This window comes from Hemitrygon akajei, chromosome 31, assembly GCF_048418815.1.
Source record: "Hemitrygon akajei chromosome 31, sHemAka1.3, whole genome shotgun sequence".
Classification (NCBI taxonomy): Eukaryota; Metazoa; Chordata; class Chondrichthyes; order Myliobatiformes; family Dasyatidae; genus Hemitrygon; species Hemitrygon akajei.
The window spans coordinates 36,641,612-36,656,250 of NC_133154.1; the positions used below are offsets into that span (position 1 = coordinate 36,641,612).

The window sequence follows — 14,639 nt, forward strand, 5'->3', positions numbered from 1 at the left end:
CTGAGAGAAAAAAAGCCAGTTATTGAAATATGATTTTACATTTGACAGTAGAGTAGTTAGTGCCTGCTAGTTGGGCTGGAAAGTTGTAAATTATTCCTTGACTGTGTTATAAAAGTGAGTTTCAGTAATCTTTTTAGGCAGTCTTTTGAGATCAAGGATAGGTTTCTTACACTTCAGTTTTATGGATGCCTAAGGTAGCTAATGAGGCCTTTGTGGCTTTGCAGTCTCTTCCACAGGTAGGCAGGCAGTGCCCAATGCGTCAGTCGGTGGTAATGTGAGGGTTTCTGAGTAAACCTGATGCATGGTCTCGAGATTCTATATACTATCTCAAACGGACCATTTCCACTTTGAGCACTTGGGCTGGAGATTCCCAGAAGCCAATGCAAATATTGCATTTCTTTTAGAATACTTGTGAACACAACTTTAAATATTTCCTTGGTTTCCTCGAGTAATCTGTTCCCATGATAGAGTTTAGAATAAAGTCTGATATTGGACATCTTTTATTATCACTGGCATGTCATGAAATTTGTTAATTAGCAGCAGCAGTTCAATGCAATACTTGATAATAGAAAAAGAAAAAATGAATATGTAAGTGTTACAGTAAGTATAATAATGTACACTGAAAAGATTAAAAATAGTGCAAAAACAGAAATAATAAAAGTGAGGTAGTGTTCATGGGTTCAATGTTCATTTAGGAATCGTATGGCAGAGGGGAAGAAGCTGTTCCTGAGTCGCTGAGGGTGTTCCTTTAGGTTTCTGTACCTCCTTCCTGAAGGTAACAATGAGAAGAGGGCATGCCCTGGGTGATGGAGATCTTTAATAATGGACATTACCTTTCTGAGGCACTGCTCCTTGAAGATGTCTTGGGGACTATAGAGGCTAGGTACCCAAGATGGAGCTAGCTAATTTTATTACTTTCTATAGCTTTCAGTCCTGTGCAGTAGCCCTCCCCCTTCCCATATCAGACAGTGATGCAGCCTGTCACAATGTTCTCCATGGTACATCTATAGAAGATACTGAGTGTTTTAGTTGACAAACCAAATCTCTTCAAACTCCTTATGAAATATAGCTGCTGTCTTATCTTCTTTATATGCATTTATATGTTAAGACTAGTTTAGATCCTCAGAGATCTTGACATCCAGGAACTTGAAATTGCACACTCTCTCCACTTTTGGTCCCTCTATGAGGAGTGGTTCATGTATCCTTGTCTTACCCTTCCTGGTCCACGCTCAGCCCTTTCGCCTTGTGGACATAGATGCAAGGTTGTTGCTGTGACTCCAGTCAACTACCTGGTATATTTCGCACCTGTATGCCCTCATCTCCATCTGAGATTCTACCAACAATGGTTGTATTGTCATCAAATTTATAGATGATTTTTGAGCAATACCTAGCCACATAGTCATGGGAATAGAGAGAGAGTAGAGCAGTGGGCTAAGGACACACCTCTGAGGTGTACCAATGTTGATCATCAGCAAGGTGGAAATAATCACCAATCTGCACAGATTATGGTCTTCCAGTTAGGAAGAGGGAGGTACAGAGGCCCAGGTTCTGAAATTTATTGATCAGGATTGTGGGAATGATGATGTTAAATGCGGAGCTATAGTCAACAAACGGCATCTTGACATAGGTGTTTGTATTGTTCAGGTGATCTAAGGCAAGTGTAGAGTCATTGAGATTGCATCTGCCATAGACCTATTGTAGTGTTAGGCAAATTGCAGTGGGTCCAGGTCCTTGCTGAGACAGGAGTTCATTCTAGCCACGATCAATCTGTCAAAGCGTGTCATCACCATAGATGTGAGTGCTTCTGGGCAATAGTCATTAAGGCAGCTCACACTACTCTTCTTAGGCACTGGCATAATTGTTGCCTTTTTAAAACAGTTGGGAACTTCCGACTGGCATGAGAGGTCGAAAATGTCCTTGAATACTCCTAGTTGGTTGGCACACATTTTCAGAGCCTTATCAGATACTCTATCGGGGCCTGCTGCCTTGCGAGGTTTACTCGCCTTAAAGCCTAACATTGGCCTCCAAGATAAATCACAGGGTCACTGGGTGCAGCAGGGTTCTTCACAGTTGTCATTGTATTCTCCTTTTCAAAGCAGACAAAGAAGATGTTGAGTTCATTCTGGTACTGACGCATCACTTCCATTCATGCTATTGGGTTTCACTTTGTAGGAAGTAATATCTTGCAACCCTGCTAGAGTTGTTGTGCATTTGATGTCACCTCCAACCTCACTCAGAATTGTTTCTTCGCCCTTGAAATAGCTCTCTGCAAGTCACACCTGGTTTTCTTGTACTGACCTGGGTCAACAGGCTTAAATGCCACAGATGCCCTCAGCAGACGCTATATCTCCTGGTTCACTCATGGCTTTTGGTTTGGGAATGTTTAGCAAGTTTTCAAAGGCACACACTCATCCACACAGGTTTTAATGAAGTGAGTTACAACTACAGCATATTCATCCAGATTTGAAGATGAATCCCTGAATACAGTCCTGTTCACTGATCCTGTAAGCGGTCATGTAAGTGCTTCTTGGTCTTCAATACTGGTGCTGCAGTCTTTAGTCTCTACCTATACTCAGGGAGTAGAAGTACAGTCAGGTGATCAGACTTTCCAAAGTGAGGGCATCGAATAGCACGGTAAGCATTCTTGATGGTGGTGTAACAGTGGCCCAGTGTTCTGTTTCCACTGGTGCTACAAGTGATTTGTTGATGGTAATTATTTAGTGATTTTTTTTCAGGCTGGTCTGGTTAAAATCCTCCAAAATGATGGTGAAGGCCTTTTCGTGCATGTTGATTCTATTGCTTATTTTATCTGGACCCTGTTTGACATTGGCCTGAGGTGGAATGTACACCATTACCAAAATGATCACAGAAATCACCCGTGGCAGGTAAAATGGACAGCACTAAATTGGAAAATATTCCAGATTGAGTGAGCAGAATTGGGACAACACTGATATATTTGTGCGCCAAGAGGAGTTGATCATGAGGCGTACACCTCCACCTTTGCTTTTGAGAGACTCGACAGTCTTAGCATTGACGGTGTATAGTAAACCCGTCAATTTGAATTGCATTGTCCAGTATGGAAGGGGTTAACCCGGATTCTGTGAAACAAAGGTTCTGTAAGGCACCAGAATTTAGAGGATTTTGAAGAAGCAGTATCGGATGTGTTTTTACAGAGCCCTGAAGTGCCTGCTGTAGGTTGTCCAGGACTCTCAAGCATATCAGACAGGTATGACTGCTATGTAGTAGTCCATTAGTTTTATGTTATCTTCATCTTGAAATACCAAATTACTGTTGAATTGGTGAATTTCTGGTGCAAGTGGTATAGAAAATATCCATGTCTACTAAGGTTTTGCTGTGAATTTTCATTATTAACAGGTAGTGTGGCACATTACAGGCAAGTTGGTGGAGGAACTGTATCTTGCAGGTGTTAAATATAAATCTCATCTTCTCGTGATTAAGAGAACCAGTAGTTCGGTTCTGTTAATATGTGCACACACAGCTATCATGTGCGTATTACAAGTGGAATAGATAACATTTGAATAGCCTTGACGTTATAAGTTGAACAGCTTCTCTTTAATTTTGATTAGCCACACCCACAAGAAACTTTAGGGCAGTCAGGTAGGCTTGTTTGATGTTAGTTTTCATTAAAATTGGTTCTGTTGTGGACCTGATGATTAGTTTCCTGGATTTGGGGATGGAGGTATGGTATTTCTCAGTCCCTCCTGATGGGATTATTTTGGAAAAAGTCCAAATATGATGGCTGGTACTGTTCCTTCCATTTCTTTCCTCCTCATTGTTGTCACATGGTGAAGATTATTTTCCCTCTGTGTCTAACTGGATGGAATGCATACTGTGATTCAATGAGCAATTCAGCCACTGGAACAAAGCTGTTGAGGACTGGTGATGACTTGTTCCATAGCTGATATCATGAAGACTTCTATAGTTTCTACAGAATGACTTAATCCTTGAATAACTTGAAGGCTGTCACAATTGTGGCATTTCTGTCAGCAGGTTGTATGGAACGTTCAACGCCTCTTCTTTTTTAAGTGGCCATTTTCTAGGTATAATTTCTCAAAGTCAATGTATATGCATTGGAATTCCTAAGCTATGATAGTAAAGCAACATCCATGCCATCATTATTTCAAGGCATGAGCTTTATATTGTGGAGAAGTGGAAGTCATCTGTATGGTGGTTTATAAAAACATGGAGTAGCAGTTGCACACCGGTTACCACAAGAGCTTCACAGAGTGACATCTTGATGTGGTAGCTAGAGGAATTGGTGTGTCTATCTGGACAAATGAGCCCGCACAGATAAAACATATAATGGGGCCTCAGTGAACCTTGTTTGAAAGATTGAAAATTTATTATCCATTGGATTTGTTTGAATGTTAAAGTCTGACATTAAATAACCTTCTAATGTTCATTGTCATAATACTCTGCCATAGCTCTTATAGAGTGGCACCTAATAAATTAGTAACTGCCCTGGAAAAGAAGAACAGTTGAAAGGAGAATAATAATTGTGGATTAGATAAGTCAATGCAATACAAACATGTTATGGGAGCTGAATTAAGCCATTTGGTCAGTTGAATCTACTCCATCTTTCAGTCAAAGGTGATTTTTTTTTTTATTCCACCCCTTTCTTCCCTTCTCCCTCAGCTTAACTAATTAGCAACCTAAAATACTTTAAGCACACCCAAAAACTTGGCCTTCATGGCCTTCTGTGGCAAAAAGTTCACTGATTCACCACATTCCAGCTGAAGAAATTCTTCCTTCATCTCAGTTTTAAAGGACATCACTTTATTCTGAGGCTGTGCCTTTGGATCTTGGACTCTCCACTTCCTTTTTATGCAGACCTCTCAAAATTCAGTAGGTTTCAATGAGTTCCCTCCTCAACCTCTAAACTTCATCAAACACTCGTCATTTCTAAGCCTTTCATTTCTGGGATTATTCTTGAGAACCTCTTGAACACTTGCCAGGGCCAGCACCATTTTATGTATGGGACTGAATGTTGCTTGCAATATTCCAAATATAGTTTGAATAGAAGCCTTGCTTTTATATTCTGGTCCTCTCAAAATGAATGCTAGTATTTCATTTACCTTACTATTGACTCAACATTTGTTATGAATGTTTCTTATGCTGCTTATACTGGGTGCTTATGATGCTGTGGAAACAAGATTTTCATTGCATACAAGTACTTGACAATAAACTCAACAATTGACTTGGGAAAAATCTGCAAGATAACCTCAAGGGAAGTTTGAAATTGGACTCCCATGTCGCTTTGTCCTTCTGATTTCTGCATTCTCTCCCCTTTGTTCTTCCTGATGAAGTTCATAGCCACAATCTTCCTACACTGTATTCCATCTGCTATATCTTTGTTCAGTCTCCCAACTGTCCAAGTCATTCTGCAGACTCCCTGCCTCAACAGCCCTAATGTCCCTCCAACTATCTTTGTAACATCTGAAAACAACGCCATCAGATCCTTCAAAGATTCTAGATGATGAATGTATAAAATGAAAAGTTGCATTTCCAACACTGAACCATATGGAACTCCACTAGCCAAGGGAAATTTGAACTAGAACTCCAGTTTATCCACTTAATGCTTTTTGCCTGCCTGCCAATCTTCTACTTGTGTTCAAACTTTACCTCTAACACCATGTTTCTTGTCTTATTTAGCAGCCTTGTGTGCCACCTGTCAAAGGCCTTCAGAAAATCCAAGCAGATAACATCTACTGATACTCCTTTATCTAACCTGCATGTTACCTTTAAAGAATTCTAACAGATTTGTTAGTCAAGATCTCCCCTTAATGAAACCATGAAGACTTCATTGTGTTTTATCTCATACTTTCAAGTACTATGACATTTAATCTTAAAAGTAAAATTTCAGATACCTGAAAGAGCATGATAAAACAAGCAATCCAAATTACTTGGTTTAATAATCAATTTCCTGTGTCAATGTTAAGAACTTGCCATGTCAGAAGTAGTAAAGCGGTAGAAAAATAATACTCTCTTTCCTGAGTAGTGCTGTTGTAAGTAATTTGCTGGATAAAATACTGGACATTATGTTGCACTGCTATTGCTTTTCTCCCCACTGAAACTGTTTTCTTTAAACGTACACTGTCAGTTGTAAAGTGCTTTGCTATATCTTGAAGTCATGAAAGAGTGTAAGAAGTATTTTTTGTGATTTTGGGTGGGGGGGACTCATTTTGTATAATGTTCCAAAATTACTTTACAGGATAGTATCCTCGTTATTACATAACAGAAATCAGTAAACATGTCTCACAACCTAAATGTAAAAAAAAGTGTTCTAAATTGAAGTTTGTGTCTTTGTTGGTATTTTGAAAATTGGATTTAAATGTTAAAAGTTTGTGATGCTATTCAACCTATCTCAAGTTATTGATGTTTAGTTTTTAAAGTCATTAAAAAAATGTACAGCACAGAAACAGGCGCTTTGGCTCATCTAGTCCGTGCTGAACTATTTTGTTGGTTTGGATGGAGATGTGGTAGCTACTTTACACACAGAAATGTGCAATAAAATACCTTCATCTTTGAAAGAGATTCAATAGTCAGGACATCAAGTCTTCAGATAGTTTCTTGAGGTTCTGTACATCAAACAACAAGGTTTTCTATGTAATATCTCATAAAGGTGCCACTGCTTTGCAATGCAACACTTCAAGACCAAAGTGGTTCTCAAGATTCTATGACCAAGTAAGTATTCAGTGACCCTGAACTAGATTTTTTGATGCATCCGCAAGAATGATTACACTGAGATGAGTGGCATGTTTAGAAAAATTGTTTATCTACTGATGGCCAGAATGCTCTGTGAAATAAAGACAAAAATCTATACCTGTGCACAAAAAGTGAAATTTATCCATACAACAAATACAAAATGCTGGAGGAGCTCAGCAGGCCAAACAGCATCTATGAAAAAAAATAGTCAAAATTTTGGGCCCAGACCTTGGCAGGACTGGAGATAAAAGGTGGGGAGAGGGGAGAGTGAAACATCAGGTGATAGGTGAAACCTGGAGGGGGAGAGATGAAGTAAAGAGCTGGGAAGTTGGTGAAAGAGACAGGAGGCCATGGAAGAAAGAAAAAGGAGATAAGGTGAGGAGGGAGAGGGGTATTACCTGAAGTTTGAGAAATCTATGTTCATGCCATCAGGTTAGAGGTTACCCAAATGGAATACAAGGTGTTCCTCATCACAACATGGATTTCTCAAACTTCTGGTAATGTTTCCCCCTCCCCCCCCCCCCACTTCACCATTTCCCATCCCCTTTTCCCTTAGATGTGCCTGGCCTCCATTCTATGTGTATTGTTCAGATTTCCAGCACCTGCAGATTTTCTCTTGTTTTAAATTTATCCATAATTAGGTTACAGTTTTTTAAAACTTAGCCTTAGTTTTGTTTTCAGTCAGTCAGTTTAACCTTGTCTGACATTGGAGCCATTATCTAAATATAGTTCTCTGTGGTGTTTGTTGAAATTGAACTATTTTTATAAATGGAGACTTTCAATAGTCCTAAGTTGCAGTTTATGATTTATTTTACTCCACTAAGCTTGTGGACAGAGCAAAATATTGTGGATTCTGGAAATCTGGAGAGAATGACAGACTGGTTCAAGTTGACAAGGCGACAGTAACTCAAATAACCACACTTTACAACAGTGGACATACATACGGTGGCCACTTTATTAGATACAGGAGGTACCAAATAAAGTGGCCACTGAGTGTATTTCTGCATATTTGAGGGTTGTATATGGTGACATATATGTTCTTTGATAAATTTACATTGAACTTTGAACTTCAGTATTATAAATGGGGCTGGCCGTGTCTTCCTTCAAAGCTACTGCATACAGTTTCTTAGCTCATAACTTCTTGTTGATTAAATGATGTCATTACTGGCCAAAGGGTAATGCAGTTTTAGGGTGTGTGAGGTTTCTGTGTAGCAACTCAGCAGTTTCATTAAGTAATAGGAAAAATATACTGATGTTCCAAAATAATTTTGATACAGAAGTGTCAAAATTTTGATACGTTATGATTGTATAACTGCACATCATATTCTCAGATCTAAATGTAGGCATTGCAATTTACCAAAACTACGTGTGTTTATGGCAGTAATTTGATACTTTGGAAATTTAATGTGTGCATGTCTACTCTAAGATTTGACCATCTTTTAAAATAAAAGTCCTGCCAGGCAAGAACTGCATGGTTTGGACATTATTTATTATGGGCTGTAATTAATAGTTTAAAATTGTTGGAGCTATCTCCTTAATATACTTTATTTTCTACTAAGTTATTACTATGCTGACTGTTACATTTACCAAAGAGTTTTTGTTAATTAAGGTGACAGTAAAAATATCTCCATGAAAGGTCAGAACTATTGGTCCTTTTCTCTCATAGTCAAACATAGAAAAAGGCCCATCAGCTCACCATGTTAATGTCCTCTGTATTTATCACTTGGTGCTAATTTCCTTTGCCCATGGTTAATACTGTATCCTTCATTGCCTTGCCTATCCAGTTGTCTTTCTAGATAACTCCCAAGTTTGTGGTTGCAGGGGAAAAACTTAATGTTCAGAATCCCTTAGAATTCTTTCCTTTCACCTTAAGCCTATTCTCTTTTATTTTTGATGCCACTATCATAGAACATAGAATGAGACAGCAAACCCTATAGTCCAGACTGTCTGTGCCCAGCTTGATGCCAATCCAAATTAATCCCAGCTACCTCCTTGTGATCTATTATCTGCCCTATCTATACCTCCCATAACTTCTATCAGGTTGCCCCCCTCCCCAGCCTCTAACACTCCAAGCCCAAGTTTGCTGAACCCCACCCCTTATTGTTGACACTCTAATCTAGGCAGCAATTTGGTGAACCTTTTCTGCACCTTTCCCAAATCCTCCACATCCTCCCTGTAGCAGTGACCAGCACTGCACGTACTGCTCCAAGTGAGGCTGAACCAGAGCTTAATGTACCATAACTTCCCTACTTTTATACCTGCTGGTGTGACAATACGGTTGGACCGTTGAGTATAAAGGCAAGTATGATATGTACATGCTACCTTTAACACCTATCTACTTGTTTTATCACTTTCATAAAGCTATGGATTTGCACCCCAAGATTGATCTGTACTTCAGTGCTGCTAGGAATCCTGCCATTTACTGTGTACTTTCTCATTATGTTTGACCTCGCAAAGTGCATACCATAGAATAACAGCATACCCCTCCCTTATCTTGCTACCCTCCATGCCCTTCTCCTTTTTAAATGCATTTCCCTAGCTCTTGGCACTAAAACCACATCTTTGAGTGGCCCTGCCTATTCCCTAATAGTGGTGATGAATCAGCATATAGAATCAGGTTTAGTGGCACTGGCATATGTTGTGAAATTTGTTATCTTTGCAGCAGCAGTACAATGCAATACATAGAAAAAACGTGAAATGTAATAAGTACAGTTGCAAGAAAAAGTTTGTGAATCCTTTGCAATTTTCTGCATTAACTACTCATAAAATGTGGTCTGATCGTCATCTAAGTCATAATAATAGACAAAAACAATCTACCTAATCTAATAACACACGAACAATTCATGTCTTTATTGAACACATTGTTTAGTCATTCACAGACCAGGCTGGAAAAATTATGTAAACCCTTTTATTTAATAACTGGTAGACCCTCCTTTAGCAGCAATAACTTTGCCCAAATGTTTCCTGTGGCTGCTGATCAAACTTGCACAACGGCATGGAGGAATTTTAGACCATTCCTCCATATAAAACCATTCCTGTTGTTCAATATTTCTGGGATACCTTGCATGAACAGCCCTGTTCAGCTCATGCCACAGCATCTTAATTGGGTGAAAGTCTGGACTCCGGCCATTCCAAAACACTAATTTTCTTCTTTTTAAACCATTCTGTTGTTGATTTACTCTTGTCTTTGGGATCATTGTCTTGTTGCATCATTCAACTTCTATTAAGCTTCAGGTGATGGACCACTACCCTGACATTTTCTTGTAAAATATCTTGATACAGTTTTGAATTAATTGTTCCCACAATGATTGCAAGCTGTCCAAAGCCCCAAGGCAGCAAAGCAGCCTCAAACCATAATGCTCCTTCCACCATGCTTCACAGTCGGGATGAGGTTTTGGTGCTGGTGTGTAAGTGCCCTTTTTCCTCCAAACATAATGGTCTACATTTCTGCCAAGTTCAACTTTTGTCTCATCTGTCAACAGAACATTGTCCCAGAAGCATTGTAGACCATCCAGGTGGTCTTCGCAAACTTGAGACGTGCAGCAATGTCTTTTTTTTTTGGAGAGCGGTGGTTTCCTTTATGGTGTCCATCCATGAACACCCTCTTGTTCAGTGTTTTTCTTACAGTGAAGACATGAACAGAGACTTTAGCAAGTTCTAGAGATTTCTGCAGGTCTTTTGCTGTTACCCTTGGGTTCTTTTTCCGCCACCTTCAGCATTGCACGTTGTGCACTTGGTGTGATATTTGTAGATCTCTAGGGAGATCTTGATGTGAGAGTAGCAACAGTACTAAATTTCCACCATTTGTAGACAGTTTCTCTTACGGTGGACTAATGAACACTTGGGCCTTTAGAAATGCTTTGTAACCTTTTCCAGGTTCATGCATCTCTACAATTCTTCTAAAGTACTCTGAAAGTTGTTTTGATCGCGGCATGGTACACATAGACAGAGCTTTCTTGAGAAGAGCAGGCTCTGTCGGTAACCTGACTGTGTCTTTTTTTTATATAGGGCAGGGCACCTCTACAACCCACTCCTCCAATCTTATCTCATTAATTGGAACATTTGACTCCACATAGTTTTTGTAGAAGGCATTACTCCAGAGGTTCACATACTTCTTTGAACCAAGACTGTGATGGTTTAAACAGTATACTCAGTAATTGTACAAGAAGTACAATTATTTGTTTGTTATTAGTTTAGGCAGATTTTGTTTGTCTATTAGTGACAGATGAAGATCAGATCACATCTTATGAGTAATGTAGAAACCAAAATATATGTGTGTGTGTGTGTAGTATTGATGGGTTCAATGTTCCTTCAGGGATCAGATGGCAAAGGGAAAGAAGCTGAGTCACTGAGTGTGTGCCTTCAGGCTTCTGTACCTCCTTCCAGATGGTAGTAATGAGAACAAGGCATGACCTGGGTGATGGGTGTCCTTAATGTGGATGCCACCTTTTTGGGGCATCACTTCTTGAAGATATCCTGGATATTATGGAGGATAGTGCCCATGATGGAAAGTTTTCAACTCTCTGCAACTGATTTTGATCCCTTGCAGTAGCACCCCCCCACCATACCAGGTGGTGATGCAGCCAGTTGGAGTGCTCTCCATGGTATATCTGTAGAAATTTGTAAGTGTCTTTGGTGACATACCAAATCTCCTTAAACTTCTAATGAAATATTGCTAACAACAACACACACAAAATGCTGGTGGAACACAGCAGGCCAGGCAGCATCTATAGGGAGAAGCGCTTGTCGACGTTTCGGGCCAAGACCCTTCGTCAGGACTAACCGAAAGGAAAGATAGTAAGAAATTTGAAAGTAGTGGGGGGAGGAGGAAATGCGAAATAATAGGAGAAGACCGGAGGGGGTGGGATGAAGCTAAGAGCTGGAAAGGTGATTGGCGAAAGTGATACAGAGCTGGAGAAGGGAAAGGATCATGGGACGGGAGGCCTCAGGAGAAAGAAAGGAGGGGGGGAGCACCAGAGGGAGATGGAGAACAGGCAAACAACTAAATATGCCAGGGATGGGGTAAGAAGGGGAGGAGGGGCATTAACGGAAGTTAGAGAAGTCAATGTTCATGCCATCAGGTTGGAGGCTACCCAGCCGGTATATAAGGTGTTGTTCCTCCAACCTGAGTTTGGATTCATTTTGACAATAGAGGAGGCCATGGATAGACATATCAGAATGGGAATGGGACGTGGAATTAAAATGTGTGGCCACTGGGAGATCCTGCTTTTTCTGGTGGACCGAGTGTAGGTGTTCAGTGAAACAGTCTCCCAGTCTGCGTTGGGTCTCACCAATATATTAAAGACCACACCGGGAGCACCGGATACAGTATACCACACCAGCCGACTCACAGGTGAAGTGTCGCCTCACCTGGAAGGACTGTCTGGGGCCCTGAATGGTGCTGAGGGAAGAAGTGTAAGGGCAGGTGTAGCACTTGTTCCGTTTACAAGGATAAGTGCCAGGAGGGAGATCGGTGGGAAGGGATTGGAGGGGGGGGGGGGGGACGAGTGGACAAGGGAGTCACGTAGAGAGCGATCTCTGTGAAAAGCAGAAGGGGGGGGGGAGGGAAAAATGTGTTTGGTAGTGGGATCCCATTGGAGGTGGCGGAAGTTACGGAGAATTATACGTTGGACCTGGAGGCTGGTGGGGTGGTAGGTAAGGACAAGAGGAACCCTATCCCGAGTGGGGTGAGGGCAGATGTGCGGGAAATGGGAGAGATGCGTTTGAGAGCAGAGTTGATGGTGGACAAAGGGAAACCCCTTTGTTTAAAAAAGGAAGACATCTCCTTTGTCCTGGAATGAAAAGCCTCATCCTGAGAGCAGATGCGGCGGAGACGGAGGAATTGTGAGAAGGGGATAGCCTTTTTGCAAGAGACAGGGTGGGGATGAGGAATAGTCCAGGTAGCTGTGAGAGTCTGTAGGCTTATAGTAGATATCAGTAGATAGGCCGTCTCCAGGGATGGAGACAGAAAGATCAAGAAAGGGGAGGGAGGTGTCAGAAATGGACCAGGTAAATTTGAGGGCAGGGTGAAAGTTGGAGGCAAAGTTAATGAAATATAGCTGCTGTTGTGTCTTTTTTTGTAGCTGCATTGATATGTTGGGTCCAGGATAGGTCCTTGGCGATATTGACACCCAGGAACTGAAGTTGCTCACTCTTTCCACTTCTGATCCCTCTGAAGACTGGTGTGTGTTCCCTCCTCTTACCCTTTCTGAAGTCCACAATCAGTTCTTTAGCTTTACTGACATTGAGTGCAAGGTTGTTGCTGAGACACTACCCGATTAGCTGCAAAATCTTGTTCCTATACTCCCTCTCATCATCTGAAATTCTGCCAACAATAGCTGTATCGTTAGCAAATTTTTAGATCGAAGAGAGATTGAAAATTTGATGAGTGGTACTACAACAACAACCTCTTATTCAATGTCAACAAGGAGCTGAATATTACTTTCAGGAGGAGGAAACCAGAGATTCATATCTTCATTTGAGGATCAGAGATGGAGAACATCAGCAACTTCAAATTCCTCAGTGTTATTATTTCTGAGGACCTGTCCTGGGCCCAGTATGCTCGTGCAATGATGAAGAAAACACTACATCACCTCTATTTCTTTAGGAGTTGGCAAAGATTTGACGTGACATTGAAAACTTTGGCAAACTTCTATAGATGTGTAGTGGAGAGTATATTGATTGTTTGCATCACAGCCTGGTATAGAAATACCAATGCCCTTGCTGGAAAATCTTTTAAAAAAGTGGTGGATACCACCATTGAGCAGATCTACACGAAGTGATGTTACAGGAAAGTAGTATCCATCATCAGGGACCCTCACCACCCAGGACATGCTCTCTTGTCACTGCTGTGATCAGGAAGAAGATACAGAAGGCTTTGGAACAGTTATTACCCTTAACCATCAGGTTATTGAACTAGACTTCACTTGCTCCATCAATGAAATGTTCTCAATCTCTTCACTCACTTTCCTCAACCTCTTCACTCACTTTCCAGGAATCTTCATCTTATATTGTCAATATTTATTGCTTATTTATTATTATCATTTTTTCCCTCTTTTGTATTTGCACAGTTTATTGTCTTTTGCACATTGGTTGTTTATCTACCCTGTTGGGTGCGGTCTTTATTTTATTATAATTATTATTCTATTATGGATTTATTGAGTATGCCCACAATAAAATGAGTCTCAAGGTTGTATATGGTGACATATGTGTATTTTGATAATAAATTTACTTTGAACTTTGAATTACCTTCATATTTGTAATATACCAGGGGTGGCCAAACTGCGGCTCACGAGCCACATGCGACTCCTTGGCATTCAGTGTGTGGCTCATGGAAATATGTTGGTTGACCTCCTTTTTATCATGTGCTGCCATTGTGTAGAAATAAATGGAAAAGCATTTTGGCAATAAATAGAATCATGGGAAATCCCTTGAGACTTAATTCCATCACTCAAGAGTTGGTGAGAATCGCTACATGGCGCTGAAGATAGCTTGAAGACAGAGGCACGAGTTTCAAATTACACGAAGTAGATCTATGTCGTTGGGCGCTGAAGGCAAAAGTAGTGCAGACGTAGATCTACGTCGTTTGGCGTTCAAAGTGTTAGTGAGTCTAGACCCGACCTCATTCAAGTCATGTACATTAATGCAGTGTAACACAGGACGCTGAATTGTGCAGACCTAGTTGGTACACTGTGGATACAAGTTTTGTTTACAAGTGTCTGTGAAAATTTTATGAAGGAAGATGGCATCATCAGATTGTAAGAAACGAAAATATGAAGATGAAAACAGACATTTTAAGCCACAGTGGGAGGAAGATTTTGCATTAACTGTTAAAGGAGGCAAACCTTTGTGTCTTATCTGCAATGTGTCACTCAGTCGTTACAAAGCCAGTAATTTGAAACGCCACTATGAAA

The 14,639-nt window shown here is 40.5% G+C and overlaps 1 protein-coding gene across 4 annotated transcripts in view; it reads left to right on the forward strand.

The window, feature by feature from the left end:
* LOC140719184 (carnitine O-palmitoyltransferase 1, liver isoform-like) overlaps positions 1-14,639 on the forward strand; it is a 118,738-nt gene that overhangs the window by 29,737 nt on the left and 74,362 nt on the right. The gene's annotated exons all lie outside the window — the stretch shown is intronic.